The sequence below is a fragment of the Anas platyrhynchos genome, chromosome 2, assembly GCF_047663525.1.
Source record: "Anas platyrhynchos isolate ZD024472 breed Pekin duck chromosome 2, IASCAAS_PekinDuck_T2T, whole genome shotgun sequence".
Taxonomy (NCBI): Eukaryota; Metazoa; Chordata; class Aves; order Anseriformes; family Anatidae; genus Anas; species Anas platyrhynchos.
The window spans coordinates 41,502,181-41,510,586 of NC_092588.1; the positions used below are offsets into that span (position 1 = coordinate 41,502,181).

General features: G+C 41.2%; 1 protein-coding gene across 2 annotated transcripts in view; it reads right to left on the reverse strand.

The window, feature by feature from the left end:
* Positions 1–445, reverse strand: part of OSBPL1A (oxysterol binding protein like 1A) — a 77,057-nt gene extending 76,612 nt beyond the window's left edge. Inside the window, exon 1 of one of the 2 annotated variants that reach the window (XM_038174648.2) lies at positions 285–445. The gene's annotated coding sequence lies outside the window, so the exon portion shown is untranslated. The remainder of the gene's footprint in view (positions 1–284) is intronic. The other variant, XM_027452218.3, reaches the window with a different exon arrangement.
* Positions 446–8,406: the final 7,961 nt, after the last annotated feature.

The window sequence follows — 8,406 nt, forward strand, 5'->3', positions numbered from 1 at the left end:
CAGGCCACGAGCAGACGCCAAAAGGGGGCGAGCACCCCAACAGCAACGCCCCCCGCTCCCCAGCCCCACAGCGCCGGGGCCGCCCTGGGGGCTGGCGGAGCAACCCGGGCAGCGCCCCGCACCCTCCGGCCTCACCACCTCGACCCCGTGATAACACCCCGGAGGCCGGAGGAGGGGGATAAAACCCATCCGGGGCCGAGCCGAGCCCGCTGCCAGCCCCGCAGCCCTGAGGGTGCGGTGGGGTCCGGTGCCCGCCGCCCAGCCCCACGCTGCGCGATACGCACCGGCACCGCCGGCCGCTCCCCCCCCGGCTCTGTTCGGCTCTGCTGGGCTCGGCACAGCTCCGCCCCGGCCCCGGCAGCCCGCCCAGGGGCCGAGCTGGGGCTCCCGGCTCCCCCTCGGTGCGTGGGGCCGGGCAGCCGCCTGCCACCGCCCTTCCCGGGGCGGGAGGAGGAGGCGGAGGCGCGGGGCCGCCTCCCCGCCGCGGCCCCTCAGGCCGCCATGGCCGGGGACGGGGCAGGGGGGGGCGGGCTTGGAGGAGGCCTCTGAGCAAACAGCAGCGCTGTGCTGCCTGTGAGGGGAAAGGTGGTTTGGGAAATCGCCTTCGTTTCATATATATAAGTGTGAAAGCGAGTAAGCACGCGGGTCCTGCAAATAACACACGGAGAAGCACCCGAAAGGAGTCAGCCCGCTCCCCCCACCGCCCTGCCCTTGCTTCATCTCTCCGACCCGCTTCGCCCAAAACCCATAGCTTGCTGCTCGGCCTCCAGCACCTGAGAGGGGTTCTGTGTGTTGGAAGGTCCCACGGTGCCGCTGAAAGCCTGCAGGGACTGGCTTAAAGGAAGCGGGGAAGGTTTGGGGTGTGGGGGCACGGCCAAGGCTGTGTTGTGTGCAGGAGGAGCGCTGAAAAAGCAGGGCAGGAGTCACAGGTGCCATGAGGAAGGATCTCAAAAGATCAGGACGAAACTCCGCTTCCAAAAGTGGACAAGTTCAAACCTGAGCAATTATTGTGAAACTCTTAGGATATAAGTAAAGAGGCAGACTTTTTTCATGTAGCTGTGTACATCTCTACCCTTCTAAGAACGAAGAACCAACAGGCAAACGGCAGCTCCATACCTACGGACATCACACAAACCTACTGTGTTTGGATTTCTCCTGCTTTTCATTAGTTCAAATTAGTTGACCACTGTTAAGAGGCCTGCTTCCAGGGATGCTTCAGGTACACAGCATCTGAGAGACTTCAGTGAAGGATCCCATTGGCCTTCCTTTAGGAGCAGCTCTTTGGGTTGCTGTCCTTACTTTTACAGCACTGACAGTCTCATACTCACATTCCTATTTTTTCTTACATGCTCAGCTGCTCTCTGCTTTTTTCCTTTTATTTCTTTCTCTTGTTTCGGGCTTTGAGCCATCTTTCATAACGCAATAACTGCTCCAAGCAGCATCATAATAAAACCAAGCCTCCCTTTCTTTTCCTATTTTTATATTTTACATACACAAATGCTATGTATATTTATATACTTCCCCGTGTTCATCGTATTTTTTGGTGGCAAGATGAAAGTATCAGCAGCCCACCTGCTCCACAGCCCATTGCAATGCAGTGCGGTGCTTACAGCACGGGGCTTTACCCTTCAGCCGGGAGTTAGTTGTGTTGTAGCTCCCTATCCTGCACTGGTGAGTAAGAGCCATAGTCCAGGAGGTTTTCTGGATCTCAGTAAGAAAGCTAAGCCATCTACAAATGGCTTAGTAAAATATCTGTTTTACTAAGAATAAGAAGAGTGATATTTATAGTGTGTAAATCTTGCACCCCTTCAGATGCTGCGAACCCCACTTTCATACAACATCAGACTGACCCACAACATCAGACTGACCCTGGATGGATTTCTCCCATGGCACACTCTAGCAGATGCCATCTGTGGAAGGAAACTCCTTCTTTGGTTATTCGAGCTCTTGTATAATTTTCTTACAAGAAAACAACTATCATAGAGGATGTTTGCATGAGAACTTCTTGCTGCACTGTCAGATAAAGGCAAGGCCATGCAGGTGGCGTAATCGCCAGCACAAAGAGGGAGCTGCCTGCAGGCTCCTTTTTTGTAATGAGCTGGTGGAGTTTATCCTGAGGACAAGGGATCAGCGCAGCACAACGCAGCCTGAAGGACACAGCACAGACCTGTGCCTACTCAGCTGAACTGTATTGTGGATCAGCGACTCCTTAATACACAGTGGTCTCCTGGTCAGCATCACTATGCTCCCCTCGTTCCCGGAGTCATAAAGAGGCATCTATTATTTACCAGTGCTTTGCCTTCTTGCACACCCCAAAGTAATAATCCAATGAGTTCTGGACTCTGAAGTGTGGAAATGCAAAAAACAGTGCAGCTTATATCAAGTTGTTTGTTTGTTTCTTTTTTATCTTTTCTTGTCTTTCCTTTTTCAGACAACCTGCTGAAATTAGTGATGCAGAAAGCATGAAACTTCCCATGTTAAAGGTGAATGCACTGACAAGCAGTCTTGCACAGAACTCACCAAGCTGTTTTGTCAATTATTTTCACAACATAGTGTATTTTACATCATCTCTTGCTCGGGGACGGGACAATGGGGCAATCTGACTGCAGAATTTGAAGCTGTAATGCCATAGCCTTGCCTGAGGAGAAGCTTATTGTGTAGTGCATAATCAGCTAGCTGAATTCACTGCCTCAGGCAAACGAGTCATATGACTAGAAGTATTGGAGCTGGAAATTTTCAAATAATACCACTCTTCACTGCCATAACTTTTAAAAAATAACCCCATTATTGTTTTTGTCATTACTAACAACTATACAAGCCAAGATACTCATCATTTCTTATTTTACAAGGTACCATTGGCAGCTGAGGGAAGACAGGAAGCATCTCCCTACACTCTTTCTGGCTCTGCACAGTTGACCTAGGTTATAGTGGATTAACCAGGGATGAAGTAAGGACTTCTGGAAAACATTCAGACTGGGAAAGGAAAAAGAATAACTGTGCATTTCTATTGCTACCCCCATGCAACTTCACAATTTTATTTATGACAGCACTTTAATATGCTGACATTTTTATTCCTGTTCAGCTCAGCAACAGAACGTACACATGAAAATGATTAGTGAGGTAAGAAATTACACGTGATAGGTTGTGCATATGTTTTTACACAGTAAAATGTTTAATGACTGAATGTTCATTAATTTACCAACAGTCATTAAAAAGAAACTAAAAATTTGTTCACTAATAGCTTGTATGCTTCTTGACTGTTTGGAAAGCAGGACAGCAATCACAAGACCAGGTTGTTTTTCCATACTTGTGCATGCCAGGCTGCCAGAAGACAGGCAGACCACACAATTAACAAATGTGCTGACTCTCTCTGACATGATCCCTGTAGGTCTTCTTGGATTACCAAGGGCAACTTCCAGTGACTGATGAAAGCAAATTTTCATGTTGTTCTGAACTGTCTGCAATAGGAAATTTTACAGATGTGAATCTGTTGCTGGTATTTACATTGGAGGAAATAGTCCTGTAAAGCGGTTGATTAACTGTCGAGATTGCTCTCTGCTGTTCAAAGCAAAGCTGAAACAAGCTCAGACAGTTTTTGGAGGTATTCTTCAGAAGAAAGCATCAAATGAAAGAGAAGAAATCATTTAACATACCTCTTTTTATGTGAATGCATGTACAGCAGGAGAAAATGTGAGGATTCACTGTTACTCCATTGTATTAAGGCTTTCATGTTTCTCTAGCTCTATAGAAGACAAGTGTGTGCTATTACAGTCAGCACACGACTGGATGGTAACTAAAAAGGGAAGAAATGTTCTTATCCAAATTGTCACAGTCACTTGTATATACACTTCTTCTGTCTTGCCAGACAAGTAGCTTTAGGCAAAGATTAAGGCTTGTTTAATGCACATCTTTATTGTGATTGAATCAATTTGGTTTGGTTTTAATTCCAGAATGACAAATTAACTGCATATGGAGAGATTATAACTGTGAACTTTAGAGCTAATTTTGTCAATTTAGCCCCCAATCTAGCAAAATACATCACTGTGCAATTGAAATCAGATGAACTACTTCATTCTTATATGTATATATGTCCCTTACTGGGTGGCTCAGACTGAGATTTATGTCAGAAGATGAGTATAAGCAATCAGATCATTAGAGAAAATTCAGTCTTGTTGATTAGTATAGCAACCTGCTGTCTTTGAGCTATTACTAACATAAAGTTTCAGTACTGACAGAGCCTTAGTGAAAAAAATCCTATTCAGAAACAGATTACAGAACTGAGCACATTAATTGTAGCACATGGCCTTTGTACTTAATTGTTTTAATTTTTCCTCTTTTTTAAAAAAAGAGAAATTGCAAATACACAGTGCTGCTTGACCTTTCGTGTGCAAAATCAAGCAGAGTTACTGATACTGTACTCCAGTGTTGTAACACTTTATATACATTTTACTTATTTGTGATTCATCCCTGATTTGTCCTGTTATGTTACATACCAAAGTTAATAGTCAAACTCTCACCAGCTTTAATGTGGTTAAGATTTCATGATGTATGTCTTACATGTGACTCTTGATCACAAATCAGAATTCTTCACACGCATCAGTTGTGGCATTTTACTCCTAATTAGCATTTACTATGTACTGTCAAGCTCTGTATAGTTTTAGTGTCATCGCTTCTGTACCAACTTGGTTTATTCTATAAATCAAATGTTTACAGGCTTTGAATCATAAGTTTTGTTGTTGTTGTTGTTGTTTGTTTGTTTGTTTGTTTAAAAGAAAACAACCAAAAAAACAGACTAGTGAAGATTAAATAATTTGCAACAACAAATGGAGCTCAAGTGAACTAAAGTTACATATGAAGGGAAAATTATGTTTTTCAGTTAGTTCCTTTCCTTCGTAGTAACACAAAAATGTGGCTATTTACCTCCCCCGTCTGGACAGATTTGGTAATGGAATTAAAACAGTATATTGAAAAACATTTTTGAAAATTTGTTAAAATTTCTTTAAAAAATGTTGGTGGCTTTTACATACATTGCATTTAAATAACATTCTTATTTAAACTTTTTTTTTTTCTTCTACTAAATTTTGCTTCCTTGTCTACATAAGTATTATTTGTATCTGGTTTTATGTTTTTGTAGTCCAGGATTAGATTCTGGTTTCAGAAAAGCATCAGTAAATGACCCAGTTTATTATCTTGTCCTTACAAGACAAATGCAAAAAATCTACATTCTCTGTAGTAATCTGGTCCACTTCCTGACCTTCAGAATCTTTATTTGCTTAATAGATTTGAATTGAGCTTTAAATATTTTTGCTTGCTATCACAAAGGAAGAACTGATGGACCAAAGGTTAGATTTAGTAACCTTTTTAAATGCCAAAGTCCATTCATTGCTGTGAAGAACATCAGCTTGGGAGACTTTTGGCTATTAATAAGAACAATGAGGGTCAGTTATGCACTAAAAGAAGACCCTAAATGTTTCAGTAAACTCTACTATGCTGGAATCCCAAATTTGAAAGTTAAGGACACATGTTTTACATCCTGCTTTAACAGAATGTTTACATCAGATAAAGAAAATAATCAGCTTTTAAATATTCTTGTGCACCATATCAATTCAGCTACTATAATATTAGTTATCTATAAACATGTTGGAGACTCTTTAACTATATTTGTATACATTTAAACTCAGCAAGACTTATAATAATTATAACTGACAATGAAAATAAATGATGGAGTCTTCAGAAATCCCTCATAGATGTCTACAGTCCATACAGTTTTTTGTGATTTATTCTTTGTGTCTTCTCATCTGGTACAGTTTCTTCCTGATCCAGTGACAGACTGTTAAATTCCTTCAGATAAGGAATAATAAGGACAACAAGAGTCAAAAATATTGACAGTGATAATCTTAAATTATTTAATAACAAATACCATGAATACTCATGTAAATTCATTTGTTCGGCTAAGTCAAAAGAAGCAACTTATAAAATGCAAGCACTATGTAGAGATTGCTATCAGAAAATTTAAAAAGTCCTGTAATGTCATAGTTCTCTCTTGAAATTTATAAGGCAATTTAGTATTAGGACGAAGAGATGCAGCACCATCCATGCAGCAGGTCCCTGTAGATTAAAGCTTTCTGTTATGTTTTAGTCAGAAGGAAATTGCTTTATCTATTTTTATTTTTATTTTATTTTTAAATGTAAGTGGAGTATGGAATTTTGCCTGATAAAATCTCCTTTTTTTTTTATTTATTTATTTTTTTATTTGTCATGTTCTGAGATTGGGTACATTCTTCTGATTACTCTTGATAAGCAATTAAACCAACTCTGCCCATGACACTGAAGGTTAATGTAGAGCCAGAAGCCTTACTGATCTCAGAAAAAAATCCCTTTCTAATTGTCAAACATGGGAGAACCATCAGTATTCATAATCTCACAATAAAAATAAATAAATAAATAAATAAATAAAAATTAGCTACGTACTCAAACAACACCAGGATAAAGATTTATTTTACTTTTTCTCAGTTACTACAGGTTGGATTCACTAAGAAAAATGATTTTTTCCCAAGTTCCATCTCTGCAAACTGAACATGGAATTTAAAATTCTGAACTTGGATAGCATCAATAGTACTGTTCATTAAGTATTGATATGCATCTAAAAATATGTATGTTCTTAAATACTTCCAAATTCCAATTGATTAAAATTTGGGAGGCAAAATAGGAGTCTGAAAACTGTTTTCTTGAATCAAGATCAAAAAGTGGAACCAAAGTTTTCCTTCTTTACCACCTCTGTCATATTTTGCCCTCAAGTTAAGGTCAGAGTTAATGGTGGTAATCTAATTTCCAGTAGAACTACAAGCCCAAGAGTATGTTCACATAAGCATCATAAGAATTACTTTCACAGTTACCTGTGTCATTTTCCTGCCCAAGACAAGATTAACTGTGTCCAGGCCCAACCTCTCTTAGAGTGATGACAACTCAATAAACTCTTCAGTGCTTGGCTGTTCCTCATAATTACCTGAACCTTTCCTCCTCCAAAGATAACGTGTTGCTTCATCAGCACATAGTATTGTCTCCATCCCTGCAATAGATTTTGTGTAAATAAGGACTATAATCACTCCCTCCTTTTCACTCAGGATGACTGACTTTGTTGGCAAATTCTCTGTAGCATCTGGTTTGAGTCTTTCAAAAATTCAGATTAAATCTTTGTACTTATTTTTTCCACATCAGAGAGGGAGAACAATATATTATTTTCTCTGCTGCGATCTGTAGCATATTAAGGTTACCTACCTCTCTTAAACTACTCTTTACCTTAACTCCTTCTCTCAAATCTTTTCAGATGTCCTGTGGGAGAGTGGCTCGAAAGCTGTGCAGAAGAAAAGGATCTGCGAGTGCTACTAGATGCTTGCCTGAACATGAGCCAGCAGTGTGCATAGGTGGCCAAGAAGGCCAATGGCATCCTGGCTTGGATCAGGAATAGTGTAGCCAGCAGGACCAGGGAGGTGATCGTACCCTCTACTCAGCTCTGGCGAGGCTGCACCTTGAGTACTGTGTTTAGTTTTGGGCCCCTCAGTACAAGAAGGACATGGAGAGCCTGGAGCTTGTCCAGAGAAAGGCTACAAACCTGGTGAAGGGCCTGGAGCACAAGTCCTGTGAGGACCGGCTGAGGGAACTGGGGTTGTTTAGTCTGCCGAAGAGGAGGCTCAGGGGAGACCTTACTGCTCTCTACATCTACCTGAAAGAAAGTTGTGGGGAGTTGGGAGTCAGCCTCTTCTCACACATAACCAGTGATAGGACTGGAGAGAATGGCCTCAAGTTGTGCCAGGGGAGGTTTAGGTTAGAAATTAGGAGAAATTTCTTCTCAGAAAGAGCAGTCGGGCATTGGGATGGGTTGCCCGTGGAGGTGGTGGTGTCACTGTCCCTGGGGGTGTTCAAGGAAAGGTTGGACCTCACGCTTAGAGACATGGTTTAGTGGGTGACATTAGTAGTACGGTGATAGTTGGACCAGATGGTCTTGAAGGTCTCTTCCAACCTTAATGGTTCTATATCTTATATATATATATCATATATATATATATATGGTGTATATATATATATATGGTGTATATATATATATATATATATATATATATATATATGATATATATATGATTCTATGATTTTTTCTAGATTTGTGATTGATTTTATTGCATTAATCCAGACTTCAGTTAGTGCACATTTCTCTTAAAGTGCAGTTGTAAAGTTTGACACAGAATTCCAGCTGGGGCTTTAGCAGCTTTGCAAAAAGCAGGATTACTTCCAGTATCTCACATTATCTCATGTGTGTCTGGACATGATGGCATGGTGGTTCTTGTTTAAGCAAAAGCATAGCACTATTGGTGAATGCTTAGCTTGGGATTCACTATAGCTCCCAAATAA